The following is a 22,782-nucleotide window of genomic DNA, read 5'->3' as shown; positions in this document are numbered from 1 at the left end:
TAGTCGAGCGATTGCATGGCCTTTTTCTCACAGACATCTCCCAACGTGGTTATTCTCATCTATTAGTTTCACTGCGCTCTCGGAGAAATGTCTGACATGTGAGCACACTTCACTGCCATGTAGATTTTGACCATCTGTGCATTCATTCATCTTACTGCCCAGCTGCATGATTGACCCATGTACTTGGAGCTGTTACAGTTTGTCTAAGCTGTTTCTTAGAGGCCGGTGACAGATCATTACTTTAATGTAATCAGTTTACCTGCTATGAAGCCTCATTACCTTTCTTACATCCTAACCATGAAAACAGGCGAGTATTCAAGCACTGTTTGATTCTCAGAGTCTGGTTAGTTAATTGGTTTTAATGTATATAATCAATCAACTAATTCGCTCACAGGATCTGGCTTAGTCTGTCTGTTAACACGTGTCTTTACAGGTTGACAGTATTAAATTGAATTCTGTAGGACCATTAGCAATAAAGAAGAGTTTCACTCCTGTGTTAGAAACAGATTTGCTAGAACACCACCACTGGATTCAAGTAACACTAAAGGCAGTTAATTAGAATACCAAAGACATTTAGAAGGGTAGTTCACCCAAAAAATTAAAATTCTGTCATCATTTATTCACCCACATGTTATTCACTACCCAGTCTCACACAGTTTCTTGATATAGTCACGTATTTTTTTAAATTCTTTTTTCGTGATATTATCACGAATTTCCGTGTTTTTTCGTGATCGGATAATGAATTCCTGTTTTCATGTGATTATCACGTATTGGATACTCAACTGCTAAACCATTGTCGCTTTGGGTTAGGGTTATATTTGGTGCTTGCATTAGAATGTCACTTTATACATTGGTTTATACTATTTTTTCAGATTATTTTTTTTATATGTCACCTGGCGTTGGGGTTAGAGTTGGGTTTGGGTAGGGATGTCATTTTATGTAAATCTAACCTTAAACCGCAGCGACAATGGTAAGAAAATAGGACAATACAGTTGAGTAACCAATACGTGATAATCACACGAAAACAGGAATTCGTTATACGATCACGAAAAAACACAAAAATTTGTGATAATATCACGAAAAAAGAATAAAAAAGTGCCTATATAATGAAATTTCGTGTGACTTGGCTGGTTATTCAACATGTATGAATTTCTTTATTGAACACAAAAAAAGATATTTTGATAAATTATGGTAAGCACACAGTTGATGATACCCATTGAAGTCTGTAGTAGGAAAACAAATACTATGGAAGTCAATGGGTACCATCAACTGTGTGCTTACCATCATTTATCAAAATTTCTTCTTTTGTGATAGAATTTTTATTTTTGGGTGAACTATCCATTTAATTATCTACAGAATTGAATCTCTATATTATTATTAAAATACCTAAGCTACATTGAATTATATTAAAAGTAAATTTGTAAATCGTGAATATTCAACATGTTGCATATTTACGATCAGAAATCTTGTTGTGTGGGGGCAACCCCGAGTTCAAGCACACACACACGCTTGTCATGTGAAACGAAACGATACCCAATCAGGAAACGAGCTGATGAAAGCATTACAACTACATGGCGCAGCAGGCACAGTCCAAAGTGAGATGGACCTCAGAGAAAACAGTCCATTGTTTTAATGCCATTTCTTTTTGCTCATTGTTCGCCATGTTTGTTTACTGTGAAGTCACGCTTGGCCGCGAGAAACATCTCCACGAGTTTCCTGTTTTCTAAGCTGAGACTCGAGTTGTTTGTAAAGTTAATCTGATGGTGCGTGGTGTGCTGTCACGACCACATATCCGCAGTCTACACACTATAGGAACAAACAGTCGATTTTTTTCATGATGTTTGTGGTCTTTCACATTTTGAAACTTGTATGAAGTGCATTCTGCACAGATTATTTTGACACTTTGCCAATGTTTAGCATGAGGAATCCAACTCTTACTGTGCATTCATACCAGACGCTCTATTCGCGCGTAGTTGAACTCTTGTATAGTTTGAGTTTACTCGCTTCATTCGCGCATGAAAACCACACTGAAATTCTAGTCAATCGAGACATTCAGGCGGAAATGCGCGTCATGGGAGGGGCTTCCAAATTGTGCTGTGCAAATCTCTCCCTCTCTCTCTCATCCTTCTTGCTGTTGTGTGTGTGGTGTGTACACACTTGGATGTGTTTTGTGATCTCGCTGTAATCCGCCCTATGCTTGTTGAGATCAGGACAGTTTAAACCGGCTCTTGAGATTCCCCACATGTGCTGAGCTTGTGGATCTTCACAGTATGAAACTCATGTGTCCTGCCATTACCACTGCTAGTTAGAGAGACCCTACTCATCCCAGACCATACCAGTGGTGAGGCTACATAAGGGCCAGGGTTGCACTGGCCCACTCAGATTGACGGCTGGCCCACCCAGTCAGAAAAGACACAAGAGGTGGTTTCCCGGCCAGGGATTAGCTTAAACCAGGACTAGACCTTAGTTTAATTAGGAAATATACCTAGTTTGAATAAACATGCCTTATTAAAAACATTACTTGTGTGCATTTTGAGTCAAAGCAAAGGGCGCTGATATATTTTAAGATATGTCAGTGCAATTTATTTTCACAGCTCTCATTTATTTTAGTCTAGGACTAGTCTAATCGCTGTCCGGGAAACCGACCCTAAATATTTTTGTGGAAAAGCTGAAGAAATCACCCATGAATTATAATAATCTTCAATAATTATCGCTCAAATACGCATCATTCAGAAATAAATAACTAATTGTATAGAAAGTTTATCTTTGCACGTGTTTCTAAACCTTGCAAATGTCAACATTCAAGCGATTTTAAACAATTGAAGCACAAGATAATAATAAAGTGAGCTGTTTTCTATGCACAGAGATAATGGTGCAGATGCACACACATAGACTAAATTGACACGCACTCATAGCACACGCACAGAGACGTGCATTTCAAAAAGCACGCAAACAGAGAATCTCTATGCAAATCACAATTATCTTAAAGTGAATGCAAGCAGTTCAGAAAGAAATAAGATGTTTGTGTCAGTATGGATTATTTCGTTATAGTGCTTATTCCGTGTTAAAGTGGCAGTGAAAAATCACTTCTGTAGCTTTAAAAGATTAATTATATTTAATTTATAGAATGAAGAAGACAATGTTATTATTCATTTGATTCAATTTTTGTTCTTATGTCGCAGCTAAAAACGTGTGGAAAACACATGACCATGGGTTCTTGTCACATGACCTGCGGTACGTTTGCGTCAATCTGAAAGGTTGAGATTTTTTTACTCGATGCGGTGCAGGCGAGCATGCACGTTGCGACCACGCCTCTTCCATTATGAACGCGCATACCACACGGCTACATTTGAAATAACCAATTTGAGCATGCAAAAGACGCGAAATGTGAACGGCCCCTATTTGTAATTTTGTTCTTTTCTTTTTTATATGCTTCTAATTTCTTGTTTTATTCTTATTTTATTTTCCTTATTTCCCTTTTTGCTGATCTGAAAATTATTCAATCTATGACTCAAAAGCGTAATGTAATCCGTTTAACTACTACTATATTGTAAAATGATGTAATTTGAGTCCACCCCAGGTCCACTCAGTTTAAAATTTCTGGCCTCGCCACTGGACCACGAGCTGTCTCTCTCATTCTCCTCATTCTTCATCCCTTCAGTATCTGTACTCTCACTGGCCATCTCACCTCTTTTGATCTCCTTTTGCCAGTAAAAAGCTCTTTGAAGTGCCATAGCTTTTACCCGAGGCTATAAGTGGCAGCACTGAGAAAGAAAACAAAGGACGGCGGGAATATGAAGGGCACGGACAGACCGATATAGCTTTACAGGATACATTTGGACCTGACTCTGTGCTTGTGTGTGTGAGAGAGGTTGAATGGGTCATGCATCCCAATAAATGTAACGTGATGGTCAGATGCTTATGAAAATGAGCATGTTGAAGACATTTATTGCTGTCTAGTAATCAGATTATACATCATTTATCTTTACAATCATGCTTGAAGGGTGAAAAGGCAAGTAAATGTGTATTAGATTAGTTACATACAGATGGTGTGATAATGAAATTTGAACAAATAAAGGAACGTGTGTAATGTAATTTAGAAAATGGACAACATACCTGTATGTGGCATGAGCTTAAACCATTTACTGTAACAGCGCTGATATTGCAGAGTTGTCTGTTAAAGTTTATATTCACAGCAGTTGCCCCATAGGTTTTAACAAAGAGAAAGCATATAAGAGAAAGTAAAACCTCATTGATTTATCTGTCTACTCGTGTCTCGCGGTAATTCTTAAGGACTGTACTGTAAAAGATGTCAAAGAGCTCTTGATAAAAGACAAGCTTTAAAACTGACGAATTGTTATAAAATGAATAGATCCAAACATGAACTGCAAACACGGGGATTGTTTTATGTGAGCTGAAGGATTATTACTGTCATGTCTTTGTGTTTGATTTGAAGCGTTGAAACATGCACAGAGCATTCAAAAGACTTGAGCGTACGACATCATAGCATTAGTGTCTATATTTGTACAATTATTTTATATTCAACAAATGCACAAATGATTTTGCTTCAAAGAGAAAAACAGCAACTGCTGTTATGTTTGATGTCTGATTACTTAATCTCTTTGAATGTTGTTTTCTTTTGAACTGATAGAATTAGCAGAGATTTCTCCATATAGACATATTGTTGTCTAGATTTAACATAAAAACAGCCTATAACAAGTAATCAGAATGCACTGGGGCACTTTTCGACAGTTGTTCTTTCTATTGATAAAAGATTTTGGGGAGTAAGTGTGTTTGCAATTTGTCTATTCACTTTATTTGCTTACAACAAAATTGCCCTGATCTAAGTATAGTCTGATTTTTTGGCAGTAACAGCAATCTATACGCGTTTTCCATCGTTCTTTTATTCAATAAACTGCCAAACTGCGTCCTGTTTTGGGTTTTGAAGCTCTTGTTTGTACTAAAATCAGTCTTCATCAAATGTGCCTCGGAGCGCTACTCTGAATAATATTGTGGAGCGAGGTTAAGATTTTAGGCTCTCTGATGTGTTTGCTGAAAGGCTTTGCAGCGTTTCTTTTATTCAATCTTTATTCAGTGCTGTCAGGCTTGTCTTGGATAAGGTGAGCCGTGCATCACTGCTAGCCTGAGGGAAATCACAAACATAGACACTATCAGAATTATGGGAAGGCTCATTGGGTGCAGTCTCCGTCACAGCCACGGGTCGTTGGGGTAAGGCAGAAGAGATTTTAGATACGCTTGGAAGGATTTGTGTGAAATTGTATTGATAATTCTGCAAACTTTATGCATTAACCTTTCCATTCTGTGCATGTGGGTTATTTATATTTACGTTATGCATTTGACAGATGCTTTTATCCAAAGCTACTTACAGTAAAACGGGTACACGGTGGTCATAAAGGGACGGACATGGTCAGAAACAATGCTCAGGTTGGCTGTGGCATTTAAATGATGCCCAGTTGGCGCTAAGGGGCCTAAAGTGTGCCAAGAAAACATCCCCCACACCATTACACCACCACCACCAGCCTGCACAGTGTAATATGGCATGATGGATCCATGTTCTCATTCCGTTTACGCCAAATTCTGACTCTACCATCTGAATGTCTCAAAAGAAATTGAGACTCATCGGTTGTGCGTGTTGTGGCTTCACAAATGCTTTGCTGCATACCTTGTTTGTAACGAGTGGTTATTTCAATCAAAGTTGCTCTTCTATCAGCTTGAATCAGTCGGCCCATTCTCCTCTGACCTCTAGCATCAACAAGGCATTTTCGCCCACAGGACTGCCACATACTGGATGTTTTTCCCTTTTCACACCACTCTTTGTAAACCCTAGAAATGGTTGTGCGTGAAAATCACAATTACTGAGAAATTGAACAGGTGTTCCTAATAATCCTTTAAGTGAGTGTATGTTTGCTTTATTTATATTCCATTGGCTAATGTTGAGGTTGTACAAGTTTCACTTTTCTTTGGATCCTGTTGAGTTTGTTTAGAGATTTCTCTGGTAGCAACTAATGGTTATTTATTGCTTTATTTTAATTTTTTGTCTGGTGTTTCTGATTCAAATGAATCATGTACTTGTAACAAGACCTTAACCATCAATATTTGTTTATTTTGTTAGGCATCACAACACATTCTCCCATCTGTTCCGTGATAGTCAATACAAAGTAAGTTATTAAAATTTGGGGAAGCTGGATTATCTTTGAACATGACAAAGTGTTTTTTAAGCATAGTCATAACTCAGTTTTAATGTGGAAACTTGTAAGTAAAGATTTTTGAGTGTCTTTAAAGCAACTTCCTTTTAAGATAATCAAAACCATCTCATATCATCTCTACACTTTTAAGTGTTTCTGAACTGTGTCATATTGTCCAGGCAGAGAGACTATGGCTCACTTTATCATCTGCACCCCTGTGGAGATCCATCCATATCCAAAATGTATCCCTTTCCTTGGATCAGTGCATAAATCCTAGTGCGGCACTACTTCAAAGCTGTCTTTGAATTGATCTCACACTAAAAAAGTTTCAGACAAGCCCTGTATACATAATTCTGAGTTTGTTCCTCCCTTTGCCGCAGTTTAAAGAGACGACATGAATAGGGCTCATTACTGGAGACCATGCACTCATTCCCAAAAAACTTCTTATTGCACTTGCAAGTTGTGCAAGACTCTACCTGTTTTCCAAAAGGGCACAAATTGAGTCTGTACGTCCTGAACTGGCAGTAATGCAATAAATCTGTTCATATTAAAATGAAGATGAGCAATCAAGCATGCGTGTGCATTTGTTCATCCATATGTGCATCTGAGTGTTTATGAGGTTAAAAGCATGTTAATAGAAGCATTGGTGTCAGTGGTGGAAGCTGTTAAATAATCCCATTGCATTGGACACAGCTGCAGTGTGAAAAGATGCCGTATCGTCTGTGCGGTTTTAATTGCTCTGTTACAACAAGTAAAACTGTCTGTTCTGGCAGTCTCGCACCTGCAGCATCATGCTCAATATTAAAAGTACGCTGTTTTTTCTGTCGGGGCTAATTTGGTGAGTGCTATCGTAAGCGATTGGAAGTAAATAAGCACTTGTGATGTCATTGTGTTCCTGACATTATTGACTCATTTGCTGATACAGGCCAAAAATATGTCAGATTGTTACATTTTTTAGAAAAATGAGATGCAGAACAAGCTGGAATATGATTTAATTAAGATCTCGCTTCTCTTGTGACCTTCATGATTGAGCCACTTTCTCCTTTTTGGGATATGTCTTCTTATACATCTTCCTCTCTTATTATTACTTTGCTTTGGTAACCAGCCGAATCTGAAGGAATTGGAGCAGATCTTATGTGTGGCCCTGTCTGTGAAATCAAAGCTAAATTCTTAAAACTAAAAATTTGGGAGAAGGATCCTCAAAGTTTGATTTCAGTCATTAATTTCACATTGATTTCAATCAGTCGGTATTAACCTCCTAAGACCCGAGCTTTGGTTTGTCTTTTTCAAATTTCTTCCAGCTATTTTGGGGTTAGAAAGAACCAATAAATATAATAACCAAATATTTTTCTTTGAACGTGAAGCAGTGCAGTTGTCCACGTTTGTGTACAACAGGTTCCAGTTATACAGAATTAAGTATTATGGTGCAAACAACAAAAAAATGTGATGTCCACGTATGTGGAGTTTAAAGATATTTCGCAGAGTTTCGCTTGGTGTTCACAGGCAGGGTCACATGTGTTCTCTCTGAAGTGCTTGCTGTGTGTGTGTTTTAAAGTGCGCCTATTTCATTGCTAAAAAACAACGTTATTTTGTGTATTCCCTACTCAAAAATCCAGCTAAAACCAGCATAAGCTGGTGAGCTGGTTTTAGCTGGTCTCCCAGCTTGGTTTTAGCTGGTATTGCTGGTGTAGCAAGTTGGTCTAGCTGTGGTTTGGTCACTTTTTAAGCTGGTCTAGGTGTGTTTTGGTCACTTTTTAAGCCGGTCTAGCTGTGTTTTGATCACTTTTTAAAATGGTCTAGCTGTGTTTTGGTCACTTTTTAAGCCGGTCTAGGTGTGTTTTGGTCACTTTTTAAGATGGTCTAGTTGTGTTTTGGTCACTTTTTAAGCAGGTCTAGCTGTGTTTTGGTCACTTTTTAAGATTGGATAGCTGTGTTTTGGTCACTTTTTAAGCTGGTCTAGCTGTGTTTTGGTCACTTTTTAAGCTGGTCTAGCTGTGTTTTGGTCACTTTTTAAGCTGGTCTAGCTGTTTTTTGGTCACTTTTTAAGATGGCCTAGCTGTGTGTTAATCACTTTTTAAGCTGGTCTAGCTGTGTTTTGGTCACTTTTTAAGCTGGTCTAGCTGTGTTTTGGTCACTTTTTAAGCTGGTCTAGCTGTGTTTTGGTCACTTTTTAAGCTGGTCTAGCTGGACTTAGCTGGTCATGCTATAAGACCAGCTGACCCAACAGCTTGACCAGCTTTGCCAGGCTGGGAGGACAAGCTTAGACCAGCTACTGCCACCTTAAACCAGCTAAAACTAGCTTCCAGCTTATGCTGGTCTTTGCTGAATTTTTCAGTAGGGTTTCGTATAATACAATGTGTTCGCGTGGTTTATGGTTCAAAAAACACATTATTTTCCACAAATCGTACATTTTTGGAGCTCCAGAATTCCCTCTCTTCTTGAAATGCACTGATTTGGTACAAAACTCATCGATTTGAAAAGCTAATCCCTGATTGGCCAGCTAATCTGTTCTTTGTGATAGGGCTGAATACGTCTGACGTCAGCTGAAAATGTGACGCTCCTTACCAAGTTTGAAAGATTCACTCACAATGCAAGGCTAACAGGAGTTACCTTATAGGCTGTGAGTCCGAAGCAGGAGGAATTATGATAATGTCGATCTTGTCTACATCACCAATCCCAGGAAGTAAACTGTTGCCTACAATCCATGTGTTTGTTGTAGTCCAAGAAAAGAGATTTACGCTGGACACAATAACTCGCGTCATCATGTACTTTGGGGTGCGTACCTTTTGCATATTGTTAACATGTACTAATACACACTTACAAAGGAAATGTAAAATCGTGAATCGGACAATAGGTGCCCTTTAATGTCTAACATTTGATTTCTATGTATGTAAATTGGTTTTGCATTTAAATCTAATCTATTAGCAATATATGAAGAGTTTGGTTCCAAAACGCAATAAATCCATTTTGACAAATTTCGGTAAAAATGTGTTTTCTATACCAAGAAAGTGACAAGATGAAAACCACTATTTTCTGTTACAAACTTTCACATGGCATCTTTAGGTTATAAAAACATAAAAAATTCAAATCCATAACTTGATTTTCAAAGATTTATTATAAAAACGAATTATTTTTTCCACAAAATGCAATAAATCCATGACAGTTTTTTTATTTCAAAATGCTAGAAATCTATTAAATCAATGTATAAATGTGCATTCATCTTTACCATGTTATATTTATTTAGTTGACTAGTGGTATACAATGTTTAAAAAATAAACGTTAATGGCATTAACCAAAACACTTACTTTGTTATATTAAGAACACTGTCATTGCTGCGGTTACTTGACGTCGTCTCTTTACATTTTTCACAGCGATCAGCTGTAAAATGTTTTGGTCCTGCTCGATTTTCGTTGTAAAATAATGTAACGTTTTCATAAGATCCTCTGGGGTCAATGTTTTAGCATGAGAAGCTTGATGCTGTCGGGAGAACAAGCACCCGAGTGCCTCTCGCGGAACTTATTAGATGTTGATGGCTTACGTTTCTTTCCCGTCACAGAAAACCATCACAGGTTTAGCAATGCAATTAAAGTATAATTTTGTTTTGTTTGTTGATCACGAAGTACAAAGTAGATGAGGAAAACTAGGACTCCGTGTACTCAGCGCGCCGCCATTGTTTATTTACATTGCGTGACTGGTGGGCTGTAATTTCTGGAATTTATTGCGTTCTGTAAAAAAGGAGGAGTGGCGTTTTTTCGCATTTTAGGAAAAAAGGGAGAAAAGATGACAGAATAACACGGCAGATATTGGATTTTGCGTAAAATTAAGAATTTACTTTTAACTACTGACCTGATATAATACTGGTTTTGGCAGTAACTCATTTTTTTTCCAAAATGGCGTTTATCGCGTTTTGGAGCCAAACTCTTCATATATTGTTATTGCATTTGGGTTTGAATATACACTCTAAAAAATGTTGTGTTATTTTTAATCCAGGGCTGGGTAACTATTGGACAGAACACATTTCTGGGTTAAATACTCAAACAATGGGTTGTTTTTACCCAACTTAAAACAACCTATTGTTTGGGTCATTTTAACCCAGAAATGTGTTCTGTCCAATAGTTACCCAGCCCTGCAAAACAACCCAACATTTTTTGGAGTGTATTGTTGTCTCATATATCTATATGCAGACCATGAATTAATCATCAAAGTTAAATTAATTCTTGCTGAGTTCAATTTAAGTTTGCTTTAACGAAAGCGTTTGATTTATTACCTGGAATTGTTTGTGTTCATTGCGTATGTGAGTATCACCTGGCAGTATCTTTGCCTCCTCTCAATAATGCAATACAGTAAGATGACTGTCTTTTTAATTAGGAACAACTCTGCAGCTATTGTTACTTGGAACAAAACACTTTTTCATAGAAAATCTGTTCTATTCCTGAGTTCCTGGAACCTATAGATTGTCTTCAAGAAATATAAAACCTCTCCTCTAGTGATCAGAATGTTCTGAATACTCTCTTATGTAATGTTTGGCATTGAAGTGGCATGGTGAAGAGAAAAGATTGCACCGGCTGTCTTCAGGTTTCTCTCACTTTGCAGTCAAAGATAGTGGATATAACAAGATTGAGCACTGCTATTACTATAAATAGGGGACAATGCAATATGGACACTTTGGCGACAGAACTCACGTCTCCATTTAAAAGAATCAATCATCAATCTATAAAGACTGATGATTTTCTGGGAAGAGGCTCTATAGAGAGTCGCGTGAGATGCTTGCCAATCTGTGCTGATGTGCAGTAGCTGAAACGACTTTGAATAAAGGTGTTTTTAGGGCCATTTGAGTTTAAGAAACAAACGTTATGGTTCAGTTGATGTCAGGTTTAATTTGATGGTGAGGAATATCTTGTGTAACATGATTTAAGAGAAATCTGTCTTTCCCTATTCAAGTAGACCGGCCTTTAGTCTTGCACGCCTGAAATAACTGCCCGGAGGCGTTGCAAACTTCTCACTTCTCTTAAGGAACTTTATTTGCAGTAAGTATATCTGCTTAAGATAATATCTGAGCTCAGACAAATTAATGCAGTCTGATGAACATGCAAACCTGTGTAGACTGTATGTCTCACCTTTCTAAACACAATGAACCATACTGAATGTCTTTGCAGAATCTGCAGAATTCGCATTAGTTATACAATGACGAGTATGATTTCAAGCTTATTTATTTTTTCACATGGTTATTCTCATATCATTGGTGTTGTTTAATTTTTGCTGTACTCTTATTTCTTCAAATATATATTTATCAAAAACTACAGTAAGGAAACCACTATTTAAAACTTTGTGACCTAGAAATTGTTAATAACCACATAATAAAGTTTACGCCTTTGTTCCATCAAGTTTCTTTCTCAATGTGTTTTTAAGCTCTTAAACCCTGCTGTATTTACATTTACATTCATTTGGCTGATGCTATTATCCTAAGCGACTTCCATTACAAAGTGTATATAAAGGGCCATATTTTAACGATCTAAGTGCATGGTCTAAAGCGAACAGTCTAAAAGGGCGTGTCCGAATCCACTTTTGCTAATTTAACCACGGGAATAATGGTTTGTGTGCCTAGCACACAGTCTAAAATGGTTGTTCCTATTCTCGTAATGAGTAATGGGAGTGTTTTGGGCGTAACGTGCAATAAACCAGTGAGAGTCTCATCTCCCATTCCCTTTAAAAGCCTGTTGCACTCGCGCCATGCTGATTCCCTAATTAGCTACCCAGTGTCATGTAGATGCGTATAAATAGCACCAAGTGTAAAAATCGTGCAATACATATTCCACTTTGGCGTGCATATGATATGCCAGTCCTTCCCATTCACTTAAACGGTGCATCTTTTTTTGTCGTTTTATTTTCTCAATTTTTTCTGTTTTTAAACCATTTTATTTGTATTGAAATTGTTTTTTGTATCAAAACTAGGGATGTAACGGTATTATAAATTTCGTGGTATTGCGGTAGAAGATTGTCCCGGAACCACCGTGGTCACATGATCGGTAAAGCGTTAGGTCTTCCGGGCAACACGTGTAGTTTTTTTCCGGTCAAGTAAAAGCGAGTGGAGGGACGCGGGAACTACAATTCCCATAATCCCATGCGTGCTACTCTGACGCCTCTCTTCAAGTGGAGCGGCAATGGCGGAAGCAAAAGAAACACGGATTTTAAATCTGATGTGTCGAAAAAGTTCGCGTTCGCTGTGACAAGAAACGAGTAAGGACAAAATGTGATGGACATTAAAAAAACGAGTGAGTAAATCCGTGAATGAGCAGAGTGTGTATGCCGTTTCTCAAGGTTGCAGCCTCCTTAGGTCGCATATGCAGGCTGCATCCGTCATTAAACGCCTGGTGTATTTAAGTTAACTGAGAATTACATTCGCAAGTCATAAGCGTGTTACAATAATATACGATTAAATAAGAATAATAGTCAACTTGAAAAATGTTAATATTTTGAAATAAGACGGTCTTCATCAGGTATGCAGCCTACAAAAGCGACCCATAGAGGCTGCAGACTTCCGATTGGGAAACGCGCCCCTGTATTAAGTGAGCTGACCTCAGCTCTAAGTCCAGCTACAATAAGTAAGCAATTTTCATTTTTTACTGGGTTGTTTTTGTTTTCAGGAATTGACCCATCTTAAAACCTATCATCTTTTCTTGATTCTACAATCACAACCGTTGCTTTCATATGAGTACAAAGCATTAGCATTAATATTAATAATAATTAAAACTAGGTCAATTGAGGGAGTCACTCAATTCTTAAAACCTGACTGATTGGGAGTTGTTTAAAGTCGACAAACTAAAATGAAACTTAATTTTTTTGTCCTTTTTATGAAAATTGTAAACACTTCACTACACTTTGTACATTGTAATGTTCAGTCTTGTTTAATAAACACTTATGGGAGTCTTCATTTGTTTTTTTTTTCTTCCTGCAAATGTTTCAATAATTACCGTACCGTGGGCATCATACCGAAATACTACCGTACCGTGATTTTTTGATGCCGTTACATCCCTAATCAAAACTGTTGGTTCTCTTTAAAAGTCGTTTTTTTTTCAGTCATGGAGGTAAAATTAGCAGGCTTTTAATTGCTGTAAATGTAAAAATAGCCTACATAATCATTGTAATCTTAAAGAATAATTTACAAATATGCAAGAAAAGGTTTGTTATATGTAACAAACAAGAGATAAAGAATTTACAAACATGTGGAGAGCTGAAACATTTCAACACTCGGACAGCACCGTGAGTGTTTCGTAAAGCATTACTTAAAAAAGGTTCTTATCTCACCATATCCAGAGATGCAAAGTCATCATATACAATAAATCCATAGGTTAGCATTTAAAAAAATCGAAATAAATGCAATATTTGCATTTGTTTAAAGCAAAGCATTCAATTACTTACCAGGCTACAGGTGAAGTAGCTCTTTACATCTTCTAACATCTCATATTAGATCCTTATTTATGTCCAAGAGACTCAATAATAATCTATTACATTTTAATCCTTAACTTTTTCATATTTCAATCGTTTGTGTGATGCTGCGCGTCCATGTGTGTGATAAGCAAACGCGCATTGTCGTCCCGTTTATAGGTGCATACTACTAACGCGCTCTTTAAATAACAAAACAATATTGCGCCATTCACTTTAGACTTTAGATCAGGTTTTAGTTAGTCAATGGCGTAGTCTGTTTTAGTTGCCTTAAAATAGCAACGGGCCAACAATGCGCCTGAACACACCTCGTTTTCAGACCAGAAAGCCCATTGGCGCAAAAATAGGTGCAAATGTATTTGCTATTAAAACAGCGTGGCACTGAAATGACAACTGCGCTGAAACTAGCAAAAAACAGTTTGCGCTGCATTGCGCCGGGTGTGTGATCGAGCCCAATATCAGTATTGTGTTTACAGAAGATTGAACCCATGACCTATTGAGCTGCTAAATCAATGCTCTACTTATTCACCCACAAGAACAGTCTATACTGTATATTTTTATTTGGTTAGCATCACTATTCTTAGAAATATGTTATAAATTTCTCAATTCACATTATGTTGTTCTTTTATGTTTTTCTAGCTCTAACGTTGAGCTTATTTTCTTATTTATGTCTCTGTAGGTGAGCTGCACAACAGGAGGCCAGTTGACTCATTTGTGTCTACATTTATAAAAAGTAGAGGCTTGTCTAATGGAAACGGTTGTTTCCTTCTTGCAATAATATTGTGTATTGTGGTATCAGGCTACGAAACAGTTACGAGAGGAGGTCGTTATTTGGTTAAATAATTAAAACTATTCAAAGGATGCCAACAGAGCGAGAGTTACGAGACCTTTTTGAAGTGTTGATAAATTGCTTTTCTCTCAGTTAATTACAGGGTTGTGATTTTCAACCGATGCGAAGAGCTGCTTTTTTGTGCCTTATTATGATAATAAATTAGATTTTATGTGTTGCGTTGCTGAGGCATGATAATTTATGGAAATGAAGCCGAGGTAGAGTTTCCTGTTACCTCACTTCTGGAATTTAGTGCTCAGGCGATGAGCTCTCGCACAAAGCAAAAATGGGATGAAAGAGGGAAAGAGACTGAGGGCAAGTGTGTGATTGTGTGTGCATGTGTAGCATGTGCATGCTTGACTACAACAGTCAGATAAGTCTGATTCTCAATCTCTTTGCTTAAGCTTACGGTTATGGAGTGAGCGTTCATCTAACACATGCTCCGCAATCCTCTGTGACTGGATAAACTTTGCACAGCTTGGTACGTCTTTGCTTTCGGGAGTATGGGTTAGCAGCATTGTTCTGAGAGCTGCTGGCATCGCGCCACTTCCTGAATTGTCTCCCTTGACAGAATTTCATCACAACAGCCTAAATCAAAGAGTTTACCTCTGCATCGAGTTTGCTGTATTTAGTTTTTCATGCTACACAAAGTTTGCTTAAAAATACGCAATTTAAGTATCTTAAAAGCAGTCTATATGAACTGTCACCAGGACGGTACTTTTTAAAAAGGTCCTAATATGTACCATTTTGGTACCAGTTTGTACCTTTGAGGTACCAATACACACCATTAATTACAAAAGTGTACTTTTTGAAACGGTACGGCCCAGTGACATTTCTACCTTCTTGTACCTTACATTTTTTAATCAATTCAAAATACGACCAGAGTGTACAACAAACTTTTTTCATAGTTTGGTTTGTCCTGGAACTTATAGTCAAGTGCAACTTATACGTCAAAATTATTTTTTCATATGAACCAAGAGAAACCATTACCGTCTACAGCTGCGAGAGTCCGCTCTATGCGGCTTCTGTATTTATGTAATTCATTGGATTCATTGATGCGGAATGACTTTGGCTTTTTCAGCTTGGATTTTGTGAAATAATTTTCTAAATATACGCGACTTATAATCCAGTGCGACTTATATATGTTTTTCCTCTTCAAAATGCATTTTTGACTGATGTGACTTATACTCCGGAGCGACTTATAGTCCAGAAATACGGTAGTTGACTCAACTTTTTTGTCTTACAATTTTTTGTCAACTAATATTTTTAAGTTGAATGAATTCCAAATTTTAAGGCAACCAGTTAACTTACTTTTTTAAGTTGAACCAACAATTTTTTTTTAACAGTTTAAACCATAATGTGTTGCCCTGACACAAACTATATGGCCCACATGAATGTACCATTCGCAAAATAACAGTGTGTGTACAGTTTGTGTGTCTGCTGAATGTATGACGGCTGTCAGAGGTATACAAACAGAGTGAGATGAATGAACGGTGAGTGTCAGGCCAAACTTTAACAAGCAGTTAATGGACAGGTGGGCAAAACACACTGCGTCCACAGAAGGGGTCCCAATCCCCTCCGAGTCGACAACGGCTGATTGATGGGCGGTCTTCCCCTGTTTATATTTCCTGCCTTGCTGTCACATTTGTCTCTTTTGCACAGCTCTTTCTGCCAATACCAGCAGAAATATTTGTAGGGGTGACAATGGCAATTACTTTGGGTGAGAATGGAGGGGAATCGACAGGATTTTACAGCACAGCTTGCGTTTCATCAGCCTGTGCATCTCTGTGCAGTGTGCACTAATCCAGGGGGGGGGGGGGGATGCACATATGGGAGATGATTTGAGTTAAGCCGGAGTGTATTAAACTCAAACAGGAAGGCAAAGTGCAAACCAGAACAATGCTTAGAAAGTTTTCAGGAAAGGCTTTATCGGCATCTTCCTCCATCTCTGTTTCTGCCCACAAACTGCACTGGGATAATAACATTCTAATGGACACATCCATTCCTTTTAACAAACACAGTATAGACAGAGCTCGTCGCTGTGGATGTGTATTTGCCGATAAAGAAATCTGTTTTTTAGAACCAAATCGATGCTTTTTTATTATAAACTTATAATAAAAGGGCAATGTGGGACTTTTAAAAGGATCTCTTGACAGAAATGCAATATAAAATACATAACTATTTTATTTGTGGTGAATAAAGACCTTACATAATGAACTGTATTGTTTTTATTACCTTAAGCTGGTTTTATCTAAATAGACTCCTTATATCAGTTCCTCCAGAAAAACGCGATTATGCGATCGCATGATTCAATACATAACCAACCAAAGTCAGCATATTTATGCGAGGGCTGCATTTTTTAAATATGCCACATTTTTGACGATTTCTGCTCGCAAAATATTGTCATGGGAACAGGGGCGGAGTGGGACCAAAAAATCTACCGGGAAATTTCGTATACCACCGGCCCTCCGTGGTAAAAACAAATGTCTCGTAGCCTATTTGTAGTAAAACTAGGGTAATACAAATCGTAATCAATTTGCCCAAAAAAAAAAACATTTTCATAATATTAATAAAATCATTAAATCATGGCTAATTTTCCTAAATGAGTAATTATACAAAATGATACCTGGTTGAAAGACGGAGATGCGCACCTCAATCAGTTATTACATAACAGAGCGAGACCAGAGATGAATGTGCTCATAAACGGAGTAATATGGAATAATTTGTGCATCTTTGAATAACTGTACACTGTAAAAAATAAATTGTTGGCTCAATGAATTATTTTTTAGTAACTAGTTCCACAGAAATTTTACGTTCACTCAATTTCTGTCTTCAAAGTGTTTCCTGGATTGATGTTTTTTAGTTGGCCCAAATTTGACTCAAATATAAAAAAGTATGTTGGCTCAATTAGCTTTATAGTTCATTCAACTAAAATGTTTTAATCAGTTGAATCTTTAAAAACTTACAGCAAAGACTCTGTCAATTAAAATTTAAGTATTCACTCAATGTTTTATGTGTTACTTCAATTAATATTTATTATTTGGGAGTTTTTTAATAACATTTTTAAATTATTTATCAAATAATTTATGCTGGTGTTGTAAACAAAATAATTAACTTCAGTCACATAAAAACAAAAGCTTTTTATTCACTTATCATACAGACTGAACATACAGAGATAAGTCTTTAAATAGAGGGCATAAAACAGTCCAAAAAGCCTCCAAAGTCAGTCAGAACATCTCCAGGGCCATTTAGGAGACTTTCCTCAGCCAGTCCAAGCGGAGACTGTCTCGCTATGTATCCCTCTGAGGAATATAAACACACAAACATACATAAATACATGTTTAATATAATAAAGCTTGACGGTGAAAGACTTTATTCCCTAAATAACGTTAATGTTAGGCCAAATTTCCCTCAGACATCACACATAATTAAACACTATTGGGCGGTTTTCTCGGACAGGGCTTTTCACTTCAGTGACTAAAATAACTTACTGACATCTCTTAACATATGAGTGCTATTGTTTTGTCTCAAAATGCACGCCAGTATTGTATTATATAAGGTTTGTTTGTAAAAATGTCCCAATTATAATAAAGACCGAGTTCTAAACTCCGGTAAACCAACCCTATATCCAGGCTTTTTATCTTAACTAAAATAGCTCCACTTTACTTCGGTCACATAACATAACACACTTCTAATATATCTTTACAAAAATATAATTACAAAAACGTCGAGTATTTGCGTCTTTGCCAATTAATATATTCTAAAATTAACATTTAATTACAAACACTTACCTGACGTGAACTTGAGGAAACGGCTGACTTGTGTGTCCTTCCTTGTGTGAAACAGTAAGTGATTCCAGCTGTTGCGTGCGGATTGATCTCAGATGAAATGACCTGAGATCCAGATCCTTCCGAGTTAAAACATTTTAAATTCAAAATACACAGACGCACGCCCATACATACATACATACACACGCGCGAGCACGCGCGCGCACACACGCACGCACACGGGTACACACACGGGTATATTTAGAAGTTTTAAGATTGTTATGATATTGGGACTATTTCTCCACTCGCACCTTCAGCTCTGAAGTTCAAATTCGCAGGCAGTACGCAGTCCGATTATAACGAATGTGAAAGATATGAAATATCATTCAACAGCGATATCATTTAAGTGCAATCCTAAAATATGATTTAAAACATACCGGTAAACCTTTTATTATTAAGTATAAGAAATTAAAATGAATTAAATCGCATGTTTAAACGCCACAGAGATATCAGAGCCAGCAGTCGATTTCTGATGGGCTTGCCGAGGCGAGGCTGCGCTGGGCGGGGTGTGAGCGCTTAAGTGTCTGTGATTTTCTGGAGCTCTTCTGGAGCTCATCTCCGTCCGAAAGTGTCCGAGCACATTTTTAAATAGACGCTATCTATATTAACCGACCGCATATTTAAACTTAAAGCACATACATTCACGCCTGAACAACTCTTAAAATTACATTTTGTTACCAAATAACAGTAATATTATGAGCATTTTGTTGTCAGGAAACATAGCTGTCATAAGTCCACATATTTACTTGATTTGTCTTAATTAGTTCAGTCAGCATAGCCATTCTGAATGTTGACTGAATTTGAAAATAACAATTCACTTAATGTTTTAAACACAGATTTATCTAGACTTAAAATAATATGTCTACTCAACTAAGCCCAAACAAGAAAATTAGTTTAACTTATATATTTTTGCCCTTCCAACATTTCATTAATTGGATTTTTTACAGTGTAAGAATATTTCCTTTAAATATAATTTTTGTCGTAAAGTTTTGAGAGATAATAATGTTTTTCCACGGTTATTGCTTATTTGTTTTAACGTGTTTGGCGCATTACCTCAGAGTTTATTTCAATAATATTGTTGAAATGTGGTGGAAGAGGAGCTTCGTGCCCCGGATGTGCATCCCACGAATCTCCATCAACTGCAAGATGTTATCCTATCAATATGGGACAACATTTCTAAAGAATGCTTTCAGCACCTTGTTGAATCAATGCCACTTAAAATTAAGGCAGTTCTGAAGGCGAAAGGGGGTCAAACACAGTATTAGTATGGTGTTCCTAATAATCCTTTAGGTGAGTGTATAAATCTTTTTAAGAGAAACATTTTAGTTATAATTTTTTTACATTTTAACTTTTGAAGAGTACCGTATAGCATAATTGTTGGTGTTTGAGTCATTCCTTTGCAGCTTTAACCAATAACCATTAACTGTTAACCATGTTTACCATATACACACTATAGGTACGGATTAATGTGTGAGGAAGAATTCCTTTCTCCCGACATAAATCCACGTTGTAGGCACAGGCAAGGAATAAAGGGAGGAGAAGTTAGAGACGAGAATGCCAGAATGACCCTCCAGCATCAGAAAAGATGTTTGCAGCCCTCACCGGTTCACTATTAGAAGCTTATGTGAAGAAAAGCCCCTCTGGCCTCCAGACCCTGACAGTGACACAGGTGCATAAATATGCACCTCACCTCGGGCCATCTCCAGGCCTGGCACATCATAAAAGGGTGTAAAGACTACAAAGAATATGAATATGGTGACTTGAGGTGACATTTCTGATGTGGGTGAGAATAAGAATGGGTCAAAGTCATGTGGTGGGTCTTCACATTGCCTTTTTGAAATTGTAAGCTGGTTTTGTGTGAAAATACCTTTTATAGTCTTAAGTATGTGCATAACTTATTATTTATAAAAAAATTAAGCAGCAAGTTTTCTAAATTATCCTTGTGTAAGTATAAGTCTTGTAAAATGTACGATAGAGTTACTTTTGTATGACTCTTATTGGAGATGTTTCATACAAAAAGATCTAAACAGAGCATGACTGAATGGAAGGATTTGTTTTTTAATGCTGAATTATTTTTAATTAGTCTAAAAATTTGTACATTTTTAAATGAAATTAAATGGCCGTCTTATAGACACGTGACTAATTATGTACACAGCTTTGCTTTAAAGAAATACATATAAAAATGCAACTTTTCAGCAAGGTTTTACAACACTAATCTAAACAGCTTAAGCGCAGCAAGCTAATTCAATGATCACTGCTAAAAATACCCAAATTAAATCTAGTCAGCCTTAGCAATGACAATCCACGCTAGTCTATTGTTAAATGAGTAGTCAGCCACCATGATCGTTTATGAATTCACGTGTTAAAAGATGTGCAAGGGATGTTAAAATAAAGGTGACTTGTGTTTATGTGTGTGTTTATGCTTTAGTCCAGCTGTCAGGGATATTAACAGTGCAGTGTTGGGCATAGAGACCTTAATGAGTTTTGCTGCCTTGCAGCAACCGCACAGATGTTAAACACATGCAGAAAAATGCAAATTAAAAACAAGCATGTAGTTTGTAATTCAACACCATAGGTGGTTGCACGTCCACATGGTTGCAGTGTCTTAAACAATTGCTGTCACAGATTTGAGACCTGCAAAAACAATATCACAGTACATAAGGCAGAAGACCAATGATGCTCTCCAGTAACATATTTTTTCTTTTTAAAGTTGTCCAGCCAGAGCCGATCCCCCCTATACGCAGGCTACCCGAGCTGCGTAGGGCCCCGCACCACTAGGGGGCCCCCTTGTTCTTAACTTCAGCGCTTCACAGACCAGCTGGCGAGTGACATCATTGTGCAGCGAGAGCCATTAGAAATTATAACAAGCAGTCTGATCTCACTATACTTTAATTACAGTTGTCAGTCCATCTATGCAACTTCGCATGCGGTTGACGCGCCTATCAACATGTGTCTTCATTCGGATATTAAAGCTATCCGCCTGGAGCAGGAAAGCCAAGCACCATGAAGGTGAAGTAAAAAGATTAAGAACACAAAATTCCTATTTAGTCTTGAATAACCATGCAATGGATTTATAACAAACACTGCAGTCCAAATCCCTAGATTCAGATTTAGTCCAGTGTGTTCTGTTAGAAATGCTTGTACACATTAATAATCAAAATTTTTCATACGTGTTAAAAAAATAATGCAAGATGTTGTGTGACTCCTGTTAGCATTTTAAAATAATGCACATTAGGTCTAATGTTTGCATATTTAGAGAATGATTTATGTATTTTGGCGTGTTTATCTGTGGAGTCTGTTCATGCCTTAGTTTTTAAACAACTTTAAACTAAGTTTAACTACTTATGTAACAGTCTTTAAATAGGGAAACATGGAAGTGTTTGGTGGCTTCTAAATTCATTCTTGTTTGGATCCTAAGGAATGAATGGGGCTAGGCTAAATGCTAACACATTCACGACGCACTGTACAATGATTAAATGCATGCGTTGAAAAAAGATAGATATGTATTAATTTGCCTAAGTTGAGGTAAGAACATAGAAAAATATTGAAAAACGGTGGTGTTTTCCTTTAAGAACAGTTTTGACCTTAGCAGTATGGCGATGCTGTTGGCATAATGGGTTAAAACAACCAAGCGTTTTGGACTGAAGCCACCCAGCATATGTTACATTACAACCCAACAAGTTGGGTTCATCGCTTTTTAACCCAACGCTGGGTTAAAAACAACAGTGTATAGTACTAAACAGTTTAAAGTAGCATACATGAGTGTGTACTTGTACAGTAGTGTATATTCGTATCTTTTGAAAACAACGGTACACTTAACGTTTCTTGTGGTGTTTATGTTAGTTGTGTTGCTATAGTCGGAAAGCACGGCAATGAAAACGTACGCCTACGTGAACCGAAGCTTTGATTAGGGGTGAAAAGTCTTTGACAGCTTATTTGAGGTAATTAGCATGTATTGTTATAGATAACATATTAATTTGCATAATGCATTTTTAATGACCCTCTAATGACATTGAGAGGAAGTTAACCGAGTGTGTAGACAAATGGAGAAGCATTGTTATTCGTACAATACATATGATTCACTGTCTGTGCCACACCTCTTTCCCAATATGACTTTTGGGTTTCGCAAACTCTCTGCCGGTCTGATTAATGGCGTCATAAAAAGTCTGATAAACATATTCAAGAAATGAAAAATCCATTTGTTCTAGTGTCAGAACAAATTGCCGGTTCATCTAAATCTCTTTGAGTGAGCTGTCAAATAAAAATGAAGTGTTGTCAGAGCCGTGGCGCTGCTCAGTAGACCCACTACAAACAAACCCAAAATGTCGATGGCTTTGACTTGTGTGTGCTTGTGTTTATTCGTACGTGTCAATAGATCACCGGAAAAATTTACTGCAACGTCGCCAAAGACAAGGTGGATGTATTGTACAAATGCCTATGTGTATGTATTGACTTGGATTTCGAAAATGTCACACGG

At 37.3% G+C, this 22,782-nt stretch overlaps 1 protein-coding gene and 1 long non-coding RNA gene across 2 annotated transcripts in view; one reads left to right on the top strand and one right to left on the bottom strand.

Moving 5' to 3' along the window:
• Positions 1 to 22,782, top strand: part of cdh13 (cadherin 13, H-cadherin (heart)) — a 469,469-nt gene that overhangs the window by 396,594 nt on the left and 50,093 nt on the right. The window lies entirely within an intron of this gene.
• On the bottom strand, positions 17,655 to 19,046 carry LOC141349734 (uncharacterized). Its single transcript, XR_012357735.1, has 3 exons — positions 18,557 to 19,046; positions 18,270 to 18,371; positions 17,655 to 17,780 (listed from the first exon to the last, which is right to left on the bottom strand). It is a non-coding gene; the product is annotated as an uncharacterized lncRNA (long non-coding RNA).

This window comes from Misgurnus anguillicaudatus, chromosome 15 (assembly GCF_027580225.2).
Source record: "Misgurnus anguillicaudatus chromosome 15, ASM2758022v2, whole genome shotgun sequence".
In the NCBI taxonomy this organism is placed as follows: domain Eukaryota; kingdom Metazoa; phylum Chordata; class Actinopteri; order Cypriniformes; family Cobitidae; genus Misgurnus; species Misgurnus anguillicaudatus.
Note: the sequence above shows the minus strand (reverse complement) of the source record. Positions and strands in the feature narration are given on the sequence as shown.